The 23151-nt window shown below is 35.8% G+C and overlaps 1 long non-coding RNA gene across 1 annotated transcript in view; it reads right to left on the bottom strand.

Annotated features, from left to right (window-relative positions):
- The window catches only part of LOC141553329 (uncharacterized), a 32092-nt gene extending 12554 nt beyond the window's left edge, over positions 1 to 19538 (bottom strand). The window contains exon 1 of the long non-coding RNA XR_012485403.1: positions 19479 to 19538. This is a non-coding gene — a long non-coding RNA (uncharacterized LOC141553329). The remainder of the gene's footprint in view (positions 1 to 19478) is intronic.
- Positions 19539 to 23151: the final 3613 nt, after the last annotated feature.

Genomic DNA, 23151 nt, shown 5'->3' on the forward strand with positions numbered 1-23151 from the left:
GCTTTTTATGCCAAGCTCAGGACACATTGCTTGCTGGACTTTTAACTCTGGAAAAATGTTAAAAATAAAAAGAAAGAAACCAAAAGAAAAGTATATTTTAGGCATGGAGATCCTGACAAAAGCAAGGGACATTTATTAAGGAGTTACTTTATACCAGGCTCAATGCTACGCCTTGGGGATACAAAATGAGGAAAAATGCAATCCCTGATGCCCTCAAGTAACTTATATTCTAATGGAGGAGAAAACATGTGGATAAATATATATAAAACAAGCTCCATGCAGGATAAATAAGGAATAATTAACAGAGAAAAGGCACTAGAAGAAAAAGACTGTAAGTTACTTATTTTGAAAAGTTGAGAGGGTTTCTATGTCAGGGGTTTCTTACACTAATGGAATGTCAGAGCCTGGGATTTAAAATAGAAAATCTGTCCAAAGCAAGGGAATAGTAAAGGTGAGGAAAGGACCAATTTTATTATGGGTAGTGGTGGGGTGGGAAGGGAAAACCCAGGCAAGTTAATAGACTATAAAGGACCAAATGATCAGAAAATGCTTCATGTAGAAGAAGATGGCACTTGAGGGGGAATTCTAATAAGTAAAGATAGAGGGGTGCATTCCAGACATTAGCTATAGCTCATGCAAAGGCAGACACATTGGAGATGGAATGTCCTATATACCGAACATTAAACAGGCCAGGTTGGTCTATTATCATTTCTCACTGAGCTGCTTTCCTTGACTTCATGAGCTCCAGAAACTGATCAATCTTCAAAATGCAATCAAACTCTGAAACTCCCACCTGCATATGTCATCTCCCTCCCCTCAGGACTTTACCCTTTGCTTGGTAAGTTCCTGTACCTCAACACCACCCTGGTGGAGCATACACAAACTAAAATGGAGAAGGAAAGGGAAAGCAGGGAAGACAAAGAGGCTCAAAAGTGGAGTTAAAATTGCAAAAACATGGAGATATTAGAAAAAAGAAAGAGGAAATGTGATTAGGAAGGTGAGCAAAAGATTCTTCTGAAGAATCTTTGGCATTAGACACATGAAGTTTGTGAAAAGATTCACAGGATCTAGAAGGAGAGGGAGACAAGAGTGGGGGGAAGGCATACATTTAGGGGAGATACAAGCACTTTCAAGGATACAGTAAAATTCTAGAGAGGAAACTCCCCCTACTAATGCAGGTTATGACCATCTCTATAGCTGAGGGTCTGAGACTGGTGCCTGAATCTCTAAAAGATCAAGTGATTTGCTGTCTCAGTCATTTTGTGACAGAGGGAACACTGGGACCCAGAGCTTCCTCACCAGAAATCAGCCTTCTCACCACTATATTGGCATTGCAACTGTATTTTGAAGACAAAATGTAAAGTCAAGAGAAGGGAAGTAGCATAAGACACAGAGTTTTTAAAAAACAATAAGTATTCTCCCAATCTATTTCAGTTCAGATGGGTGTGCTGGCCTGAGCAGAACTTCCACAAGCATAATACAACTCTATTTCTTTTAATTTCCACAGTCAGCACACTATCAATTTTTTCAGGAGGTAAAAGCTTGGCAAAAAAAACCTGTGGGTATTAAACTTATAAGCATCCAAAAGTTTAGATGATCCTTATAAAACATGAAAACTCAGCTCAGACTCAAATGTAATATTGGAGTTCAAGATTTGTATTATATGGAGAGTAAACAAACAGATGGGAGAAAAAGATAATGATTGCAATCTATTTATAATGTATTCTTCCTTTTTGTTCTTCCTTTTATGTGTCCATAACTGGTTACCACATGACTAACTCATCCTTTCTATTTGGGTTGAAACAAACCCACCTATAGTTCTCCCCCTCACCCCACAATTTTTTTTTGTATTTCACTGCTAAGAGCTGAACAAAATAAGAAACATGTTCTCTTCCAGAATCTCAATTTTGAGTCTTTCTGGTATAACTGGGGTTTGTGTGAAAGACAGGATCTGGCTCCCTTTCACTCTACTTTCCCTTACAGCCCTGTATTCCTTCATATAACTTCTTGTTTAGTCTATTTCATCATTTCTTCTATTTCATTAATAGGACACTTGGTAAAAAAAAATTCTTCACTGCTTTAGTATATATAAAATGAGAAAATTTAAAGCTAGGTTATACTAAAGATTAATTAATTTAAACCCATCATTTCACACATGAGGCAATGAAACCTAGAATGAGGAAGATTTGAGAAAATTCTCCTTGGTATGAGACATAGGCCACTTTTCCTTAGGTGAACTGAGTACTCTAACTTATCAAGGAAGGGTACATAAACTGTAGTATTATTTAATATATAATCCTAATTGATATTGGTTTGAAGAAGACTCAGGATATTTAATACCAGAATCCTGGATGGTTTCTTTCATTGACCCTGACTATACTATACTATATACTAAATCACTGGGAGCACTTCTTACTCCCAATTTGATATAAAACTCTAAGGTACAGGAATTCATTTCTTCCTGGGAGATCCGTAGTGCTACCCAAATTAAGTGCCCCAAGCTTGTGAAGATGAAAGAAGAGTGCCCCTAAAGAAGAGTGCCAGAGTTCAGCTGGAAAAATTATACATTCTCTTTTAGACACAGGATCTCCTTAAAGTAGAGAAATCTACTCTTTATTACAGAGGAGATAAGAGATGGCAGTGAGCAGTCTTCCCAATTTGGTGGGAGCAGGAGCTAAGAACATACTTGACACATATCCCCATTACAAATAATACTTGCTAATTGATTTAGATAAGTGCTTTTTATACAGTTTGATCAAATATCTTAATAAAAAATGAATGTTTCACCAATAGTTTTTTTCCTGTATCTCTTTGATAAAATCACATGATTTAAAACTTTATTATTGGAAAAATCAATTAGTTTCCATTCCTGAATTTATAGTATAAATCTCATTTTGTCATAATGTATGATCTTTGGGAAATAATGTTTTATTCTTTCCTGGTAGTTAACTTAGTATTTTTGCATCAATATTAATTAATGAAATGGGTTAATGATTTTCTCTTTTTTTACACTTTCTTGTATAGATTTCCTTATTACATTTATTTCATAAACAGAGTTTGTTAGGATTCTTTCTATGTCTTTTCTTCTAAACAGTTTATTTATTATTGAAATTAGTTGATTTTTAAAAATTTAATAGAATTCTCTCATAATTCTTCTGGTCTTGGTACATTTTCTTAGGTAGTTTATTTAAGTCTCATTTAATTTCTTTTTTTCTAAAATAAGTCTATTTAGAAATATTATTTCCTCTTCTGCTATTCATGGCAATTAATGATTTGTCAATTCTTGAGTCAGTTTATGGTCATTTTTGCTCAGCTTTGTTTTTCAGGAAGTTATTTTTTAACTATTAAAAAATAAAAAATTAGAGTCATCTAGATGACACACTCAGTCCCCACAGTTCTCTCTTTGGATATATATAGCTCTCTTCATCACTAAACATTTGGAATCAATTATCTCATTGTTGAAGAGAGCCACATCCTTCAGAATCAATCATCATATGATCTTCTTATTGATGTTTATAATGATCTGGTTCTGCTCATTTCACTCAGCATCAGTTCATGTAAGTCTCTCCAGGCCTCTCTGAAAACATCCAGCTGGTCATTTCTTACAAAACAATAATATTACGTAACGTTCATATACCATAATTTATTCAATCATTCTCCACCTGATGGGCATCTACTTTAGTTCTACTTAGTTTCCAGTTTCTTGCCACTATACAAAGGGCTGCCACAAACATTTTTGCACAAGTGGGTCCCTTTCCCTCCTTTAAGATCTCTTTGGGATATAAGCCCAGTAGAAACACTGCTGGATGCCCTTTGGGCATAGTTCCAAATTGCTCTCCAAAATTGTTCAATCAGTTCACAATTCCACCAATAATGTATTAGTGCCTCAGTTTTCCCACATCCCCTCCAGAATTCATTGTTATTTTTTCTTGTTATGTTAACCATCTGAGAGATGTGTAGTATCTCAGAATTGTCTTAATTTGCATTTCTCTGATCAATAGTGATTTATTGCACTTTTTCACATGACTAGAAATGATTTTAATTTCTTCATCTGAAAATTGTCTGTCATAACCTTTTGACCATTTATCAATTGGACAATGGCTTTAATTCTTATAAATTTGAGTCAATTCTCTATATATTTTAGAAATGAAGTCTTTATCAGAACCTTGAATGTAAAAAATTTTGCCAGTTTATTTATTCCCTTCTAATCTTGTCTACATTGGTTTTGTTTCTACAAAAACTTTTTAATTTAATATAATCAAAATTATCCATTTTTTATTCAATAATGTACTCCAATTATTCTTTGGCCACAAATTCCTTCTCCACAGATCTTAGAGACAGATTATTCTTTGTTCTCTCCTAATTTGCTTATAATATCATTCTTTATATCTAAGTCATGAATTATTTTCAACCTTTTCTTGGTATATGGTGTTAGGTGTGGGTCAATGCCTAGTTTCTGTCATACTAATTTTCAATTTTCCCAGAAGTTTTTAATCAAAAAATGAGTTCTAATCCCAAAAGCTGGGGATTTTGGATCTGTCAAACACTAGATGACTATAATCATTGACTATTTTGTCCTATGAAGCTAATCTATTCCATTGATTCACTACTTTTATTTCAAATGGTTTTGATGATAATTGCTTTATAATATAGCTTTTGGTCTGGTACAGCTAAGCAACCTTCATTTGTACTTTTCTTCACTAATTCTCTTGAAATTCTTGATCTTTTGTTCTTCCAGATAAACTTTGTTATTATTTTTTTTCTATCTCTTAAGTAATTTGTTGGGAGTTTGATTGGCACTGAATAAGTAGATTAATTTAGGTAATATTGTCATGTTTATTATATTAGTTTGGCTTACCCATAATCACTTAATATTTTTCCAATTGGCTAGATCTGCCTTTACTTGTATAGAAAGTGTTACTGATTGTGCCTTGGCAGGTGCACTCCCAAATGTTTTATATTATCTACAGCTATTTTAAATGAAATTTATTTTGCATTTCCTGCAGCTGGATTTTGTTGGTAATATGTAAAAATGTTAATGATTCATGGGGATTTATTGTGTATCTTGAAACTTTGCTAAAGTTGTAAATTGTTTCTAATAGTTTTTTAGTTGATTCTCTAGGATTCTCTAAATATACCATCATGTCATCTGTAAAGAGTGATCATTTGGTTTCCTCTTTACCTACTCTAATTCCTTTAATCTCTTTTTCTTCTCTTACTACCAAAGCTAACATTTCTAATACAACATTGAATAGTACTGTTTGGTAGAATTCACATGTAAATCCATCTGGGCCTAGAGATTATTTCTTAGGGAACTGACTATATCTAGTTTAATTTCTTTTTTTTAAATGAGACTAAATAATTTAATTTCTCTTCTGTTAATCTGGGAATTCTATACTTTTGTAAATAGTCCTCCATTCCAGGAATACAGAGAGGCTTGGAGAGACTTACATCAACTGATGCTGAGTGAAATGAATAGAACCAAAAGATCTCTGTACACTTCAATGCTGTATGAAGAGGTATTCTGATGGAAGTGGATATCTTCAACATAAAGAAGATCCAACTCACTTCCAGTTGATCAATGATGGACAGAAATAACTACACTCAGAGAAGGAACACTGGGAAGTGAATGTAAATTGTTAGCACTACTGTCTATCTACCCAGGTTACTTATACCTTCTGAATCTAATACTTAATGTGCAACAAGAAAATGGTATTTACACACATATATTGTATCTAGGTTATGTTGTAACACATGTAAAATGTATGGGATTGCCTGTCGTTGGGGGGAGGGAGTGGAGGGAGGGGGGAATAATTTGGAAAAATGAATACAAGGGATAATATTATTAAAAAATTGCTCATGCATATATACTGTGGAAAAAATGCTAAATAAAATTTTTAAAAAATAGTCCTCCATTCCACTTAGATTATCAGACTTACTGACATATAGTTGGCAAAATAATTCCTAAGAATTGCTTTAATTTCCTCTTCATTTGTGGTACTTTATTCCCATTCATTTTTGATGCTAACAATTTGATTTTCTTTTTTTTCTTTTTTATTTTATAATTATAAATTTTTGACAGTATATATGTATGAGTAATTTTTATAACATTATCACTTGTATTCATTTTTCCAAATTTTCACCCTTCTCCCTCTACTCCCTCCCCTAGATGACAGGCAATCCCATATATTTTACATGTGTTACAATATAACCTAGATACAATATATGTGTGTAAATACCATTTTCTTGTTGCACTTTAAGTATTAGATTCCGAAGGTATAAGTAACCTGGGTAGATAGACAGTAGTGCTAACAATTTACATTCATTTCCAGTGTTCCATCTCTAGGTGTAGTTGTTTCTGTCCATCATTGATCAACTGGAAGTGAGTTGGATCTTCTTTATGTTGAAGATATCCACTTCCATCAGAATACATCTTCACACAGCATTGTTGTTGAAGTGTACAGTGATCTTCTGGTTCTGTTCATTTCACTCAGCATCATTTGATGTAAGTCTCTCCAAACCTTTTTGTATTCCTCCTGCTGGTCATTTCTTACAGAGCAATAATATTCCATAACCTTCATATACCATAATTTACCCAACCATTCTCCAATTGATGGACATCCATTCATTTTCCAGTTTCTAGCCACTATGAAAAGAGCTGCCACAAACATTTTGGCACATACAGGTCCCTTTCCCTTCTTTAGTATTTCTTTGGGATATAAGCCCAATAGCAGCAATGCTGGAACAAAGGGTATGCACAGTTTGATAACTTTTTGGGCATAGTTCCAAATTGCTCTCCAGAATGGCCAGATTTTTTCACAGCTCCACCAACAATGTATTAGTGTCCCAGTTTGGCCACATCCCCTCCAACATTCATCGTTATTTGTTCCTGTCATCTTAGGCAATCTGACAGGTGTGTCAGACTTGTCTTAATTTGCATTTCTCTGATCAGTAGTGATTTGGAACACTCTTTCATAAGAGTGGATATAATTTCAATTTCAATTTCATCATCTGAGAATTGTCTGTTCATATCCTTTGACCATTTATTAATTGGAGAATGGTTTGATTTCTTATAAATTAGGGTCAGTTCTCTATATATTTTAGAAATGAGACCTTTATCAGAACCTTTAACTGTAAAAATATTTTCCCAATTTGTTACTTCCCTTCTAACCTTGTTTGCATTAGTATTGTTTGTATAGAAACTTTTTAGTTTGATGTAATCAAAATCTTCTATTTTGTGATCAATAATGATCTCTAGTTCTCCTCTGGTCATAAATTCCTTCCTCCTCCACAGGTCTGAGAGGTAGACTATTCTCTGTTCCTGTAATCTATTTATGATCTCATTCATTATGCCTAAATCATGAACCCATTTTGATCTTATCTTGGTATATGGTGTTAAGTGTGGATCCATATCTAATATCTGCCATACTAATTTTCAGTTTTCCCAACAGTTTCTTTTTCAAATAATGAATTTTTATCCCAAATTTTGGTATCTTTGGGTTTGTCAAACACTAGATTGCTATAGATGCACCCTTTTTTGTCCTTTGTACCTAATCTGTTCCACTGATCGACTGGTCTATTTCTTAGCCAATACCAAATGGTTTTGGTGACTGCGGCTATATAACATAGCTTTAGATCAGGTAAACTTAGACCACCTTCATCTGACTTTTTTTTCATTAGTCCCTTGAAATTCTCAACCTTTTATTTTTCCATATGAATTTTGTTTTTTTTCTAGATTATTAAAATAGTTTTTTGGGAGTCTGAATGGTATAGCACTAAATAAATAGATTAGTTTGGGGAGTATTGTCATCTTTATTATATTCACTCGGCCTATCTAAGAGCACTGAATGTCTTTCCAATTATTTAAATCTGACTTTATTTTTGTGGCAAGTGTTTTGTAATTTTGCTCATATAATTCCTGACTCTCCTTTGGTAGATATATGCCCAAATATTTTATACTATCGACTGTTATTTTGAATGGAATTTCTCTTTGTATCTCTTGCTGTTGGATTGTGTTGGTAATGTATAAAAATCCTGAGGATTTATGTGGATTTATTTTGTATCCTGCGACTTTGCTAAAATTCTGAATTATTTCTAATAGCTTTTTAGCAGAGTCTTTGGGGTTCTCTAAGTATACCATCATGTCATCTGCGAAAAGTGACAATTTGATTTCTTCATTTCCTACTCTAATTCCTTGGATCTCTTTCTCGGCTCTAATTGCCAAGGCTAGAGTTTCTAGTACTATATTGAATAGTAATGGAGATAGTGGGCAACCTTGTTTCACTCCTGATCTTACTGGAAAAGGTTCCAGTTTATCTCCATTACATATTACGCTTACTGATGGTCGTAAATATATGCTCCTGATTATTCTAAGGAATAGTCCATTTATTCCTATACTCTCAAGTGTTTTTAGTAGGAATGGATGTTGGATTTTATCAAATGCTTTTTCTGCATCTATTGAAATGATCATATGGTTTTTATTAGTTTGATTATTAATATGGTCAATTATACTAATAGTTTTCCTAATATTGAGCCAGCCCTGAATTCCTGGTATAAATCTTACTTGATCATAGTGTATTATCCTGGGGATGATTTTCTGAAGTCTTTTTGCTAATATCTTATTTAAGATTTTAGCATCAATATTCATTAAGGAAATTGGTGTATAGTTTTCTTTCTCAGTTTTCAACCTACCTGGTTTAGGTATCAGTACCATGTCTGTGTCATAAAAGGAGTTTGGTAGGACTCCTTCATCCCCTATTTTTTCAAATAGTTTATATAACATTGGGGCTAATTGTTCTTTAAATGTTTGGTAGAATTCACATGTAAATCTATCTGGTCCTGGGGATTTTTTCCTGGGGAGTTGATTAATAGCTGGTTCTATTCCTTTTTCTGAAATGGGACTATTTAAGCAGTTTGTCTCCTCCTCTGTTAATCTAGGAAGCCCATATTTTTGGAAGAAGTCATCCATTTCACTTAAGTTATCAAATTTATTGTCATAAAGTTGGGCAAAGTAACTCCTTATTATTTCTCTAATTTCCTCTTCATTGGTGGAAAGATCCCCCTTTTCATTTGTAAGACTAACCATTTGATTTTCCTCTTTCCTTTTTCTGATAAGATTTACCAAAGGTTTATCTATTTTATTGGCTTTTTCATAAAACCAACTCTTGGTTTTATTTATTAATTCAATATTTTTTTTACTTTCAGTATTATTGAATTCTCCTTTTAATTTTAGTATTTCAAGTTTGATTTTTGGTTGGGGGTTTTTAACTTGGTCTTTTTCTAGCTTTTTAAGTTTCAGGCCCAATTCATTAATCTTCTCTTTCTCTATTTTGTTCAAATAAACCTCTAAGGATATAAAAGTTCCCCTTATTACCATGTTAGCTGCATCCCACAAATTTTGCTATGATGTCTCATCATTGTCATTATCTTGGGTGAAATTATTTATTGTTTCTATAATTTGCTGTTTCACCCAGTCATTCTTTAAGATGATATTATTCAGTTTCCAATTACTTTTTAGTCTATTTACCCTTAACTTCTTATTGAATGTAGCTTTTATTGCATTGTGATCAGAGAAGAAGACATTTATTATTTCTGCCTTCCTGCATTTAATTTTTAGATCATTATGTCCTAATGTATGGTCAATTTATGTATAGGTTCCATGAACTAATGAGAAGAAAGTATATTCCTTTCTATCACCATTCAGTTTTCTCCAAAGGTCTATCATACCTAGTTTTTCTAATGTTCTTTTATTTTTTTTAATTTCTTTCTTATTTGTTTTGTGGTTTGATTTGTCTAAATCTGAGAGTGCGAGGTTGAGATCTCCCACTATTATAGTTTTACTGTCTATTTCTTCTTGTAACTCTCTTAACTTTTCCTTTAGAAAGTTATATGCTATACTACTTGGTGCATATATGTTTAGTATTGATATGGCTTCATTGTTTATGCTACCTTTTAGGAGGATATAATTTCCTTCCTTATCTCTTTTAATTAGATCAATTTCTGCTTTTGCTTGATCTGAGATAAGGATGGCTGCCCCTCTTTTTTGGCTTCACCTGAAGCATAATAGATTCTGCTCCAACCTTTTACCTTTACTCTGTATGTATCTCCCTGCTTTAAGTGTGTTTACTGTAAACCACATATTGTAGGGTTCTGACTTTTGATCCAGTCTGCTATCCATCTTTGTTTGATGGGAAAATTCATCCCATTCACATTTATAGTTAAAATTACTAATTATGTATTTCCTGCCATCATATTATCCCCAGATTATGCTTTTTTCCCTTGACCCCCCTGAATCCTCCCTTTTTAGTATCCCTCCCCCCTCCTTCCAAGTCCTTTCCCTTTTCTTGTACCCTTCCCTTATTCCCCTTTTCCTTTTCCCTTTTCCTCTCCCCCCTTTTAATGAGGTGAGAGAGAATTCTCTGAAAAACAAATATGTCAATTATTTACTCTTTGAGCCTACTGTGATGAGAGTACAATTAACACAATGTTTCTCCCCCTCCCTAAATTCCCTCAGATGTGGTAGATTTTCTATGCCTCTTCCTGGGATGTAGTTTCCCTCTTTTTATCTCTCCTTCCCCTTTTAACTAATTGGTAATGAGGGAAAAAGGGAGCTTACAAATTAGGGTGTATCTTCTCTGCCATCTTGGCTCCGCCCCTAACAATTTGATTTTCTTCTTTCCTTTTCCCAGTCAAATTAGCTAAAAGTTTATCTAGTTGATTTTTTTCATAAAACTCTTAGTTTTATTTATTAATTTAATAGTGTTTTTCTTTTACTTTCAATATTATTGATTTCTCCTTTTAATTCAATTTTCTCCAAAGATCTATCATATCTAGCTTTTCTAGATTTCTATTTACCTCTTTAACTTCTTTCTTTTTTATTTTGTGGTTGGATTTATCTAGTTCTAAGAGAGCAAGGTTGAGATCCCTCACTACTATAGTTTTGCTATCTAATTCTCCTTGCAGCTCTCAACTTCTCCTTGAGGAATTTCAATGTTGTACCACTTGGTGTATGTATGTTTAATATTGATATTACTTTATTGTCTATATTACCCTTTAGCGAGATGTTGTTTCCTTCTTTTTCTTTTTAAATTAGAGCTATTTTTGCTTTTGTTTGATATAAGATTAGAATGGCTATCCCTGCTTTTTTTTTACTTCTGTCGAAATATAGTAGATTTTTGTCCAGCCTTTTATCTTTGCTCTGAATGTGTCCCTCTGCTTTAACTCTGTTTCTTGTAAGCAACATATTGTAGGATTCTGATTTTTAATCCAGTCTGCTACCTTCTTCTGTTTTATGGGAGAATCTATCCCATTTACATCAGAGTTAGTTAAAATGATTAACTCTATTTCCTGCCATCTTGTTTTCCCCAAGTTATATTTTTCTTTTTCCTTTCCCTTTCTCTCTCTTCTCCAGCAATTTTCTTCTGACTACCACCTCCCTTTTACAACCCTTCTCCCTTTCTTATTCCTTTCCTACTTCTGTTCCCCCTTCTATTAGCTTCCCCCCTCTTTATCTTTTTCCCCTCCTACTTCTCTCTAAGCTGAGACAAGTTTGTCTGGGAAGCTAATATGTCTGATATTGACTCTTTGAGCCAAATTTGATGAATATAAGATTCACACAATACTCATCCTTCTCTCTTCTTTCTCTTAATTATAATGGGGTGTTTTTTGTTTGTTTGTTTGTTTTTGTTTTTGTTTTGCTTCTCCATGAGATGTAATTTATCCCATTTTGACTCCATTTTCCTCTTCTACCAGTAGAAACCCCATCATCCTTAAGTTTCTTTTTTATGTCATCACAATAAAATCAAATATCTCTACATATACCCATAACAAAGATACAGATCTCAAGAGTTAAACATATCATCTTTCCGCATAGGGATATAAGCTTTTTAATTTTTAAGAGAAAATTATTTTTTCTTTTCTTTTTACCTTTTTGTGCTTCTCTTGAGTTCTCTATTTGAAGATTAAATTTTCTATTGAGTTCTGGTCTTTATATCAGAAATGAATAAAATTTGCCTGTTTCATTGAATGTCCATTTTTTCCTCTGAAAAATAATGCTTAATTTTTCTGGATTGTTGATGCTTGGCTGAAATTCAAGTTCCTTTGCCTTTTGGAATGTCAAATTCCATTCCCTTCAATCCTTTAAAGTGGAAGCTGCTAGGTCCTGGGTAATCCTGATTGTGGTACCTCTATATTTGAATATTTTTCTGACTGATTGAACTATTTTCTCCTTGATCCAATAATTCTGAAATTTAGTTATGATGTTCCTTTGAGTTTTTATTTTAGGGTCTCTTTCAGGAGGTGATCAGTAAATTATTTCAATGGCTATTTTACTTTTTGGTTCTAGGATACCAGGGCAATATTCCTGGATATTTTCTTGCATGATGATGTCCAGTCTCTATTTTTCATCATGGTTTTCAGGAAGTCCAATAATTCTTAGATTGCCATTCCTGCTCAGTTATTTTCCAATGAACTCTTTTACATTTTCTTCTATTTTTTTAAATTTTGTTTGACTGATACTTGAAATTTCATTGATTCATCCACTTCCATTTATTCAATTCTAATTTTAAGTAAATTATTTTTTTTCATTTATCATCTTTTTTTAATGTCTTTTGCATTTGGCCCATTGAGCTTTTAAATGAGATGTTTTGTTCATTGGAATTTTTTTCCATTTCATAAATTCTGTTTTTCAATGAGTTGGTTTCTTTTTCATATCTATTTTGAAAGGAGTTATATGCTTTTTCCATTTAATCAAATCTATTTTAAGGAGTTTTCTTCAGATAATTTCTGTTTTTCCTTTTCCAAACTCTCTTGTAAAGTTCTCATTTCCTTTCATCCTTTTTCTTCTAAACTCTCTTTGAAGATCCTTTTTGAATTCTTCTAATAGAGCCTTGTCAATTCAGGACCAATTCACATCACCCTTTGGGTCTTCATCTGGAGATGATTTGCTTTTATGATCCTCAGGTTTTGAAGTCTATTCTTCTCTTTCTCCATAAAAGCTATGTATGGTCAGAGTTTTTTTTGCTCATTTTTTAAAGCTTAATATCTGCTCTTAGAATAAAGAGAAAGCTGTCCTAAGCTTCCTCTACAGGTGATTGCAGTTTTAGGCTGCCTCGGGCTGGTGCTGCTCATTTCTTTTTGGTGAGGTATGGGCATGACCAGGTCCCACAATATTTTGGGGGTTCAGTGGCTCTCTATTTGCCTATTGTATTTGTGTTGCACTTCTCACAGCTAATGTGCTGATCCTCTGGCTTGTAATCAGGACATAGTAGTCAACACTGCTGTATTTTGTCTAAGAGCCTCCCAGTAGATTCCACCACTCTGGCTCCCTGTGCTGTGCCTACACTCAGGCACCCCTCCCTCCTCATTCCCCCCCTCTCTCACAGACACACACACACACACACACACACACACACACACACACACACACACTCAGTGCCTAACTGAAACAGACCTTTTCTGAAGTTCTTTCAAAATATTTTCTGCTATAAATTTGTCACACTCCAAACACTTGTGGATTCTGTCACTCCAAAACCAGTTCAGAGGCTTGATCTGTTGTTGATCTGTGGGAAGAGCTCAGATAACACTTATTTACTCTCTGCCATCTTGGCCTAAATGTAAAATATTTTGAAAGTCTGATTGAAAAGAAAATCTTACAATGAAAATTATACAAAGAAAATATTACTATATACGTTGGTTACAAAAGGAAAGGTGGGGAAGAGATTATCCCAAGAAAGAAATCAATCTTGTCTTAAATGAAACTTAGATCTTGAGAGACCATTTTCCCCTGCAAAGATAACCAGCCAATAAGGAGGATTTTGGCAGCAATAAAAGTAGTTTGTAACAGATCTCACTGGAAAAGAAAGGTGGAAGAGGAAAAAACTAAACATGGAGAAAAGGGAGAAAAAAATACTGGAAGAATATTTGGTATATGAATTGCATGATCAGTTTGAGAAATATTAGCTTTTTTAAGACAGTAAAAAAGAATAAAGAACTAATTACTTTTAAATTTATTGAAGAAGTCTATTTGAACTAAGGTATTAGAAATGAAGTAAGTTATAAAAGAATTATAAAAGAAATATATAAAAGTAAATACATATATACACAGTCATACATACACACACACACACACACACACACTCACACACACACGTGGTTTGTCTCCAACACTGATCTTACCTATATTGTCAAGAACCATGGTACTTTCAAACCAAAAACCCTCTTCTTCATCATTGCTCAAAGATATGTAGTACCCAAGAAAAAAATCACCAAAGCAGTGAATGCCAAGATATGATTCCTTCCAACAATTCTTTCAGCTGTAGGAATGCATAGGGCTTGTGCCCTTGTTTACCAATAGACCAAAAGGTTAAGAGTTTGGGATTGAAATCTAGAATATATTTGAATTGTAGAACTGGGGTAATGGACTCAGAGACCAATAATGTTCAAGAGTTGGCTCTTCCATTCCCTTGCAGATTTTAATATCTTTGAACAGTTATTATCAGGGGCTCATTATTTGGACAACTGCTTTCTTACTACACCTACACACAGGAATGCACATGTGCTTCTTATCATGTTAGGCAATTTAACTACTTTGGATGTGAGACTGCTGTCCTGTGACTGGAGCATGTACCATTTTGTCACTTCCTTATCTCAGGTGTCATAAAGTCTAATAGAAAATATGCTGCCAATTCCAATTGGTGGGATGCATGGGGAAATCCAGGGCCCAATGGAGAGCATCCTTTCTATAAGCTAATTCACCAAGGTACCCAGATGACTTCTAGTGATGTACTTATGTCTACCTAAATGCAGCATACAATCCAGAACAGCCTTCACCATACAATACTTCTAGTCAACTTTGTCATTTAGACTGAGTCAGTGGAAAATGGCAAAGCAGCAGTGGAGATATGCAAGAAGCTCTAGGTTTTGGGCAAAAGTAGTGATATCCTGCTGCCTAACAAGTATGTGGCAGGAAATCATCTGGATAATTCCATTGTTTACATTTGGTCTTGAAGCTTTTATTGCAATGTATAAGCACACAGTCTTTGTTTAGAGTGTTAGCTGTGGTGCCAATAGTTACGATCTATGGGGAATGTAACTGAGAAAACAATTGGCTAAGAAAATGGAGCCTGAATTTAGACTCTGATAAGCCTGTAACTTCTCATAGTGCCTCCATCAATTCACTGATCAGTTTTATTAAGCTTAAAACATATATTATCTTAATGTCTCCCATTTCTGTATTTTATCAATCTATAATTCAAAACTTGAAACTCTAACCATATACCTGATGTTAAACATATTTTTCCTGCTTGACTTGAGAGGGAAAAACTCAAATCTTTCTTTTTATGAGATGCCCACAGCTTTGATACTCACAAATTTCTATGCCAAAACTCTCCTTATGGAAATATTAATATTGAACTGTGCATGAATAGGTAAATAGTACTCAGAAAAAGGCTGTTCTGCTTAGGGCAGTTCCTCTGAACTGGCCAACACATCTTTCTGGAACTGGAAAAAAAATGAAAATATTATGTGTCTCAAACATTTCCTTTCTCCTGAAGTTTCTTCCTTTCACATTTTGTCTGCAATATAACTGGCCTCTTGATGGAAAAACGGGTTCAAGTGCTGCCTCTCACGCAACGTAGCTGATCTCTGTGTCCCAGGTAACTGTCTAAGACCTTTAAGTGCAAAGAAAGTGCCAGCCTGCATTTGCAGAGGGAGATTCCTCAGATTAGTTTTTGATATGATTGAAAACACAAGTAACTATAAAATATTTTCTCTCTTTCCTCCCCCTCTGTTTCTGTCTGTTTCTATTCTTGTCTCTGTTTTTTCCTCTATCTCTGTCTCTCTCTACGTTCTCTGTCTCTCTTTTTCTCTATGTACTTCTTTGTGTATGTGTCTCTCTATATATTACTCTCTGTATGTCTCTCTGTTTCTGTGTCCATTCTTTGTATCTCTGTCTGTCTTTCTATCTCTGTCTCTCTGTAAATCTTTTTTGTGTCTCTCTGTTTCTGTCTCTATCTCGCTGTATCTCTATTTGTGTCTCTTTTTGGGTGTCTCTGTCTCTTTCTCAGTGTGCCCGGGTCTCTCAGTCTCTCTCTGTTTCTGTCATTCTGTCTCTGTGTCTCTTTTTCTATGTGTGTGTATCTTCATCTGCCTCTGTCTCTGTGTCTATTTCTCTGTCTTTCTCTGTGTCTCTGCCTCTATCTCTTTCTTTTCTGTGACTTTGTCTCTGTTTCTGTCTTTGTATCTCTGCCTCTATGTTTCCTTCTATGTCTCTCTCTGTCTCTGTCTTTCTCCATCTGTCTCTCTGTCTCTGTATATCTCAATTTCTCTCATCTTGTGAATCTTTTTGTACTCTTCATTTCTTTCACACTTTGGGTCCACACAATGTTTTTACATATTCAATTTAATATACTTTCAGGGATCATTTCTATAGTATGTAACTTCTCTGCTTCTTGATAGTTTCTCTCTTTTTGTTTCTATGTTCCTTTTAATCTTTGATTCTTTCTTTATCTCTGCATCTTCCTGTCTTTATCAATAGTGCATTGTTCTATCTTCCCATCATTATTTTCACTTAGTTTCTTAATTGATTCTTTTATTTTTTTTCTGTTCCTATTTTTGTCTCTCAGTCTCTTTCTCATGATCAATTTTTTTTCTTTTTGTAAAACTTAAAATTTCTTCTTAATATCATTTGTTTATAATAACTTTCACTACCAAATATGTCCTTACCCAATCCCTTCTTGTGAAAGTTGGTCTTTATGACCAGGAAGAAAAAAGAAAATGAGAGAAGGAAAAAAAAAAAAAAAAAAAAAAAAGCATGGTTAGCAAAAGTCATCAAAACTTCATCTGGGTCTGACTGTCTCTGAAGTTACCTCTCTTTTTATCCTGCATTTCTGAAAACAAAGGAAAGAATTAAATTATGCCTTTCCTATATTGTGTATCCCTCTTTTAATGTCTATTTCTTAATTGTGATGCCTTATATCATCTTATAACCAATAAATCCCATTGAGAGGTTTTGGCACTAAATAGGTTACAGGGGAATATTATTCCCAAAATATATTGGGGTTATGGATAATATTGCTTGATATCTAAAAAGAATTTATGGGCTTAGACCTTTTCCAAATCAAGTAGACAAGTTAACCAGGAGGAAGACATAATTAAGAAGGAAGATGCCATTGAAATATGTTAAATGGGGGGCAGAGCCAAGATGGCGGAGAAGATATTTTGTAAGCTCCCTTCTTCCCTCATTACCAATTAGTTAAATCAGCCTCAAAAATAATGCTGGACTGATAGAAACCACAAGGTCTGGAAGCACAACTTACCAGCTGAAGAGAATCTGGAGTTTCAACAGAAAAGGTCGGTTCCCAGGGGAGGAAGAAAAAAGGCCAGCACAGACATGGTGAGGTGCTAGCTGGGGAGAACTCTGGGATCAGAGAAGCCACTGAGATAGAAGAATCTGGCACAGGCTGTTAGCTCTTCTCTGCTTATAAAACAGCAGTTCAGAAGAGAAATCAAAGCCACTTTAAAATATAAAACCAGATACTAGAACTACCCCAATACAGAAGTGACCTGACAGATCTCGGCAGGGCAGTGCACTCAGCTTCTGCTGTCCGGGGCTTCACCGGAGGGTAGTTAAGAGCTTGAGCAGCAGGGACGCGGCCCAAGGCAACATCTAATTCACACAGTGCCAGGCTTGGCAGGAGGCTGTGGCACTCAGCCACGGAAGTCCCAGAGACGCGGAACCTTTGAAATAGGGACCGCGGTTTCTGGGCAGACACTTCCAGTTTGAGCGCAGGGGCTTTTCACACCAGCTGTTGACATCCACGCCCCATGGGACACATAGGCTGGGCTTTATGTCGCCTTTACTGTTCAGCCCTAAACCTCATGGAAGTCTCTAGGACACACAGCGGGGTCCTTCAATGGGCAACCCTCACAGTGCAGCCGCAGCCCTGCTAATCACCTCTGAGGCACTTCCAGGGAGGGGTTGGGGAACTCTCTCCCAGAGCTCTCTCTTAGCTCAGGCAGAGGAGCTACTGCATCCATCCGGTCTGGGAGGAAGCTAGTAAAGAAATAAATAAATAATTTCCTACCCCAGGGACAGACCCCAAAAGATTTTTTCACCATGAATAAAAAGCCAAAAAGAACTATTGATTCTTTCTACACAGAGAAAGAGTGGGTATCCAACCCCGAGGAAGTTAGCAGCAGAAAGTCAGCAGACAACAACCTAAAGGGGAACAATACCTGCCCCCCATCACAGAACTCTCTCCTAGAAGAGACTATTAAAAAATTAAGAGAGTTTGAAGAAAAATGGGGAAAGGAAAGAGAAGCTATGATAGAGAATAACAACGTTCTGAAATTGGAGTTGGAAATAATAAAGAATTCACAGGAGATGCAGGGAAACAAAATTTGTGAATTAGAAAAGGTTAAAAAAATCCCAGGAAAGTAGGATTTCTGAATTGGAAAAGATAAAAAAGTCTCAAGAAAATAGGATTTCTGAATTGGAAAAAGAAAATAATTCTCTAAAAAAAAAATTAGGGAAATGGAAAAAAATTCAATAGAGCAAAATAATTCATTTAAACTCAAAAGAATTAAAAAATGTGGATGAAGAAAATAACTCATTAAAAATCAGGACAGAACAAATAGAAATGAATGATTCTTTGAGAACCCAAGAATCAGTCAAACAAAACAAAAAATAAAAAAATAAATAAATAAATAAATAAATAAATAAATAAATAGCTGGAGAATAACCTCAAATACTTACTGGGAAAATCTATAGACCTGGAAAATAGATCTAGGAGAGATAATCTGAGGATCATTTGACTTCCCGAAAACTATGACGAAAAAAAGAGCCTAGATTCTATTTTACAGGAAATCATTACAGAGAACTGTACAGAGATAATAGAAACAGAAGGGAAAATAGGCATCGAAAGAATTCATCGAACTCCTTCTGAAAAAGACCCTAAAAAAAGAACACCACGGAATATTGTGGCTAAGCTACAGAACTACCACACAAAGGAAAAAATCTTGCAAACAGCTAGAAAAAAACAATTTAAATACCAAGGTGCCACAATAAGGGTCACTCAAGATCTGGCTGCCTCCACATTAAAAGATTGAAGGGCCTAGAACCTGATATTCCGAAAGGCAAAAGATCAAGGACTGCAACCAAAAATAAACTACCCAGCTAAGTTTAGCATTTTCTTCCATGGAAGAAGATGGTCATTCAATGAAATAGAGGAATTCCATTTGTTTCTAAGAAAAAAAACAGACTTAAACAAAATATGTTAAATGTGAGATTATGCCATTAACTGGCCAACTAACTTTGAAAGGAAGTTAGGTTCCTGATATGCATTAGAAAGTATGTGAGGTACAGGAAGGTTATTTATGAGGGGAAATGTTACACCCCTACAGACTACTCTAACCTGGTAGCTCCCCTTTGAGCTACTCTTAATGCCCGTCTGTCAACGGCATGGCTAGGCCACACTTACCCGTCTTCAGGCACCAACCCGGTTCCCATAGAGACAGACAACCATTAGGTAGGGGTGAAGCAAAAGAGAGCTTTATTCTGAGATAGCACATATTTATACCCCACTGATGATATGGGGGAAGGGGGAAGTCCTCTAGGAACCTGGCATAATGAGATTGGCCTGAGAAGAAGGAGGGAGGCGTGCTAGGCTTTGAGAGCACTAAGGAGGGAGGCGTGGTACCTGGAATCAGACACCACCTCATGGGGCTGTGCCCCACCTCCACATAGGACTCGCCTGCGCCTCAGAACCTCTCATCCCTCAGGTCCTCCCACATCCCTTGATCTGCATTCCTTGCTTCTAGAGGCTTTTTAACCTTTACAGGGAAATGTAATCTTGGGGGTCAATTTCTTATTTAAATACAGTAAATGTGGTTTTGCCAATGCAAAGAATAGCTTAGAATTTTAACAGAGACCTGGAATGAAGCTAAAATTTAGGTCCACCTAAAGAACAAAAGGCCTTGGAGGGACTTACATGAACTGATGCTGAGTGAAATGAGCAGAACCAGGAGGTCATTATACACTTCAACAACAATACTATATGATGATCAATTCTGATGGACTTGGCCATCTTCAATAATGAGATGAACCAAATCAGTTCCAATAGAGCAGTAATGAACTGAACCAGCTACAACCAGCAAAAGAACTCTGGGAGATGACTATAAACTACTACATAGAATTCCCAATCCCTCTAATTTTGTCCGCCTGCATTTTGGATTTCCTTCACAGGCTAATTGTCCACTATTTCAAAGTCTGATTCCTTTTGTACAGCAAAACAACTGTTTTGACATGTATACATATATTGTATTTAATTTATACTTTAATATATTTAACATGTATTGGTCAACCTGCCATTTGGGGGGGGGGAAGGAGGGGAAAAATTAGAACAAAAATTTTGGCAATTGTCAGTGTTGTAAAATTACCCATGCCTATATCTGGTAAATAAAAACTATTAAAAAAAAAAAAAGAACAAAAGGCCTAATCAGAATAAAAAAAGTCTATTAATAATGCTATCAGGGATCCCTGTTTGCCTCTGAGAGTGCCTAGGCTTCTTGATGGTTAAGAATAATTAAGACTCTCTCTATCTATGTCCATCTAGTACCCAGGTCCTCATCATTATGATTTCTCTCTTACATACAAATAGACTCCTGTCATTCTCCTCTGGTATTCTACTTGGCCCCATATCTTATACCTTTCTAAGCTTATCATATTGTCATTATCGATCACAAATAGGCCTAAGTAGCCCAGGTATACAAATGTTTTGGGTTCAATAGTAATGAAGTATTCTTTACAATCTAATTTTTATCACCATATTTTTTGATGTGATTGATGTAGCAAATGATGTGTTTCAGTCATGGGAAGAATTCTGAATGGCCATTCTCCTCGGTAAAACATAGTTTTATTTAGAAGAGGTTCTAGATAAAATAAAGGGATAGATTAGAGAATTGGGAGAACGCTTAGCAAGGAAAGGGGTTTTAACAATTAATGATGGAAAGGAAAAGTTCTCTAGTGGAACACACAATTATGCAAGAGAAAAGAAATACCACATGAGATTGGGGCATGCCCTTAGCTATTAGACCAAGCATTGGAGTTCAGTCATGTGAAGAATTCACAATGGTCATTGTGTGGGATGGAGTACTAGACCACCTTACCTAAATTGACTACTCAGAAGCATTTCCTGATACAACCAGAAAGCCTTTATTTAGTTCTTGCAAGAAGTGGGCCAACTATACCAACTGGACATCAGCACCGTGTGTGGCCCAGGGTAGAAGAGAAACTGGATTATTCAGCCAAAAAGAGGCAGGTACTCTCCACTCCTGTTGATTTTTTAATTCATTGGATGGATTGAAAACGAAGTAATTATTGAGGACAGGTCAACAATGCTGTCTACTTCCTGGGGATCACATGACTTCCTGAAGCTTTTCCTTTTCTGTTCTATAGGTAGGCCTTTGAGAATAGGGGTCATGTTACTTTCTGACACTTAGGTCTAAGATCAGATCTACTTCACCCTATAGGCTTCTGAGAAATGTTCACTTATGTTCAGTCTCTCCTCTTAATTTCACAACTTTGAAGATTTCTCACACCAATCCTGATACATTTTCCCATTAAGACCTCCTCATTAACTAGGCCTTCAGCATTGTTCCTCTCTTCAGCATCAGCTATAACCTACCCTCTGTCATTCAAAACCAATCCCTGCACATCAGTGGAAGCTTTACTGAGGTCATTTTAGCTAAGGAATTTTTGAACTATTCTAATGATTAAATGCATCATGCAAGGTAAGCAAGCAGTAAATAGGATAATGCTGCTTAAAGCAAAGATCAGGAAAGAGACCCTGCTTCCCACTATCTGTCTTAGAAACTCAGAAGAGATTGGCATCTGGCAGCCATAGAGCTACAGCACTGAGGAGGCCTGGGGGCCACCTCAAGCAGTCCTGATTCAGATTCATTTGGGACAAAGGGATGAAAATCCTGTCTCCTGGAGTTGCTTCAGGCTGACAAGGGGCGTATAGCTGGCCTACCCAATGGGGTCTGGACTGAAGAGGGGAGACAAGTGACCTGTAGGTGGCAGCAGCATCCAGAGGATGCTGAATGTGAGAATCAGGTCTCAGGTGATTTCAGGTTGACCAAGAAGTTGGAATTTCATGGATTTGAATCTGGAACAACTCTCATAAATAGATTAAAAATCATAGCCCAAATATGAGCAAAAAAGAGAATAAACAAAAGTGGAGTTAGTATATGGGTTACAAGGGACAGTCACCAGGAACCCCACCCAGAGGAAGACTGAGAGGGAGGAGATGATGCCATCATGACTGAATCTCACCCAGAGAGCTTTTATTAGAGTAAATACCAAAAGGTATTTTCCCCAAATTCCTACTTTTGTTTCCTCAAAGGAATAGGGGCAATGAGTGGAAGAGTGTGGTCATATACACAGGGAAAGGAGTGCTCAGGTGGTCTAGGGTGCAATCACTATAATGTTTAAAAGGCATTAACTATTGGGTACAAAGGATGACATGTAGAATGGAGATAACCTTAAATAGGTATGATCTCCTTTACCAAAAACTCTAGAGCCTATTCAGTCTTACAAGGGAAGGCTTTTCCCAATTCATACAGGTGTTAACAAAAATCAAAATCAGTTTGAAGCCTCTGCCAGGGGGCATTTGTGCAAAATCCACCTGCCAGTCTTCCCCTGGGTATGTACCCCTCCTCTGGATGAGCTTTAGGATAGGGGAGTTAACAGTTCTTTCAGGATTTACTTAGGCACAAACTAGGCAATCTGACAGATCTGTTTAATTGTTTCTCCTAGAATGTGACCAGTGAAAATAGGTTTCTCAAGGGATTGGAGAGTGTTTATTTTCCAAATGATTAGCTTAGTAATGTAGGCCAAAGAAAAGTTTCCACTGACTGGCCTCTGGGATTAGAAGTTGGCTTGAATGTATTTGAAACTTCCCAGAAAGAAAAAGGGTATTCCCTTTCTTTAGCAAGGGCTTGTTCGTGGGAGCCAAATAATGGACTTTAAGAGCCAGGAGTTGGGGAATCAAAGGTGCCTTGATCAGAGGCAAATAGGCAGCAGCACGGGCAGCTGAATCTGCAAGCCTGTTTCCCTGAAGTGAATCCCTCTTCTCTTGTCCTTTACAAAAC

The sequence above is a fragment of the Sminthopsis crassicaudata genome, chromosome 2 (genome assembly GCF_048593235.1).
Source record: "Sminthopsis crassicaudata isolate SCR6 chromosome 2, ASM4859323v1, whole genome shotgun sequence".
Classification (NCBI taxonomy): Eukaryota; Metazoa; Chordata; class Mammalia; order Dasyuromorphia; family Dasyuridae; genus Sminthopsis; species Sminthopsis crassicaudata.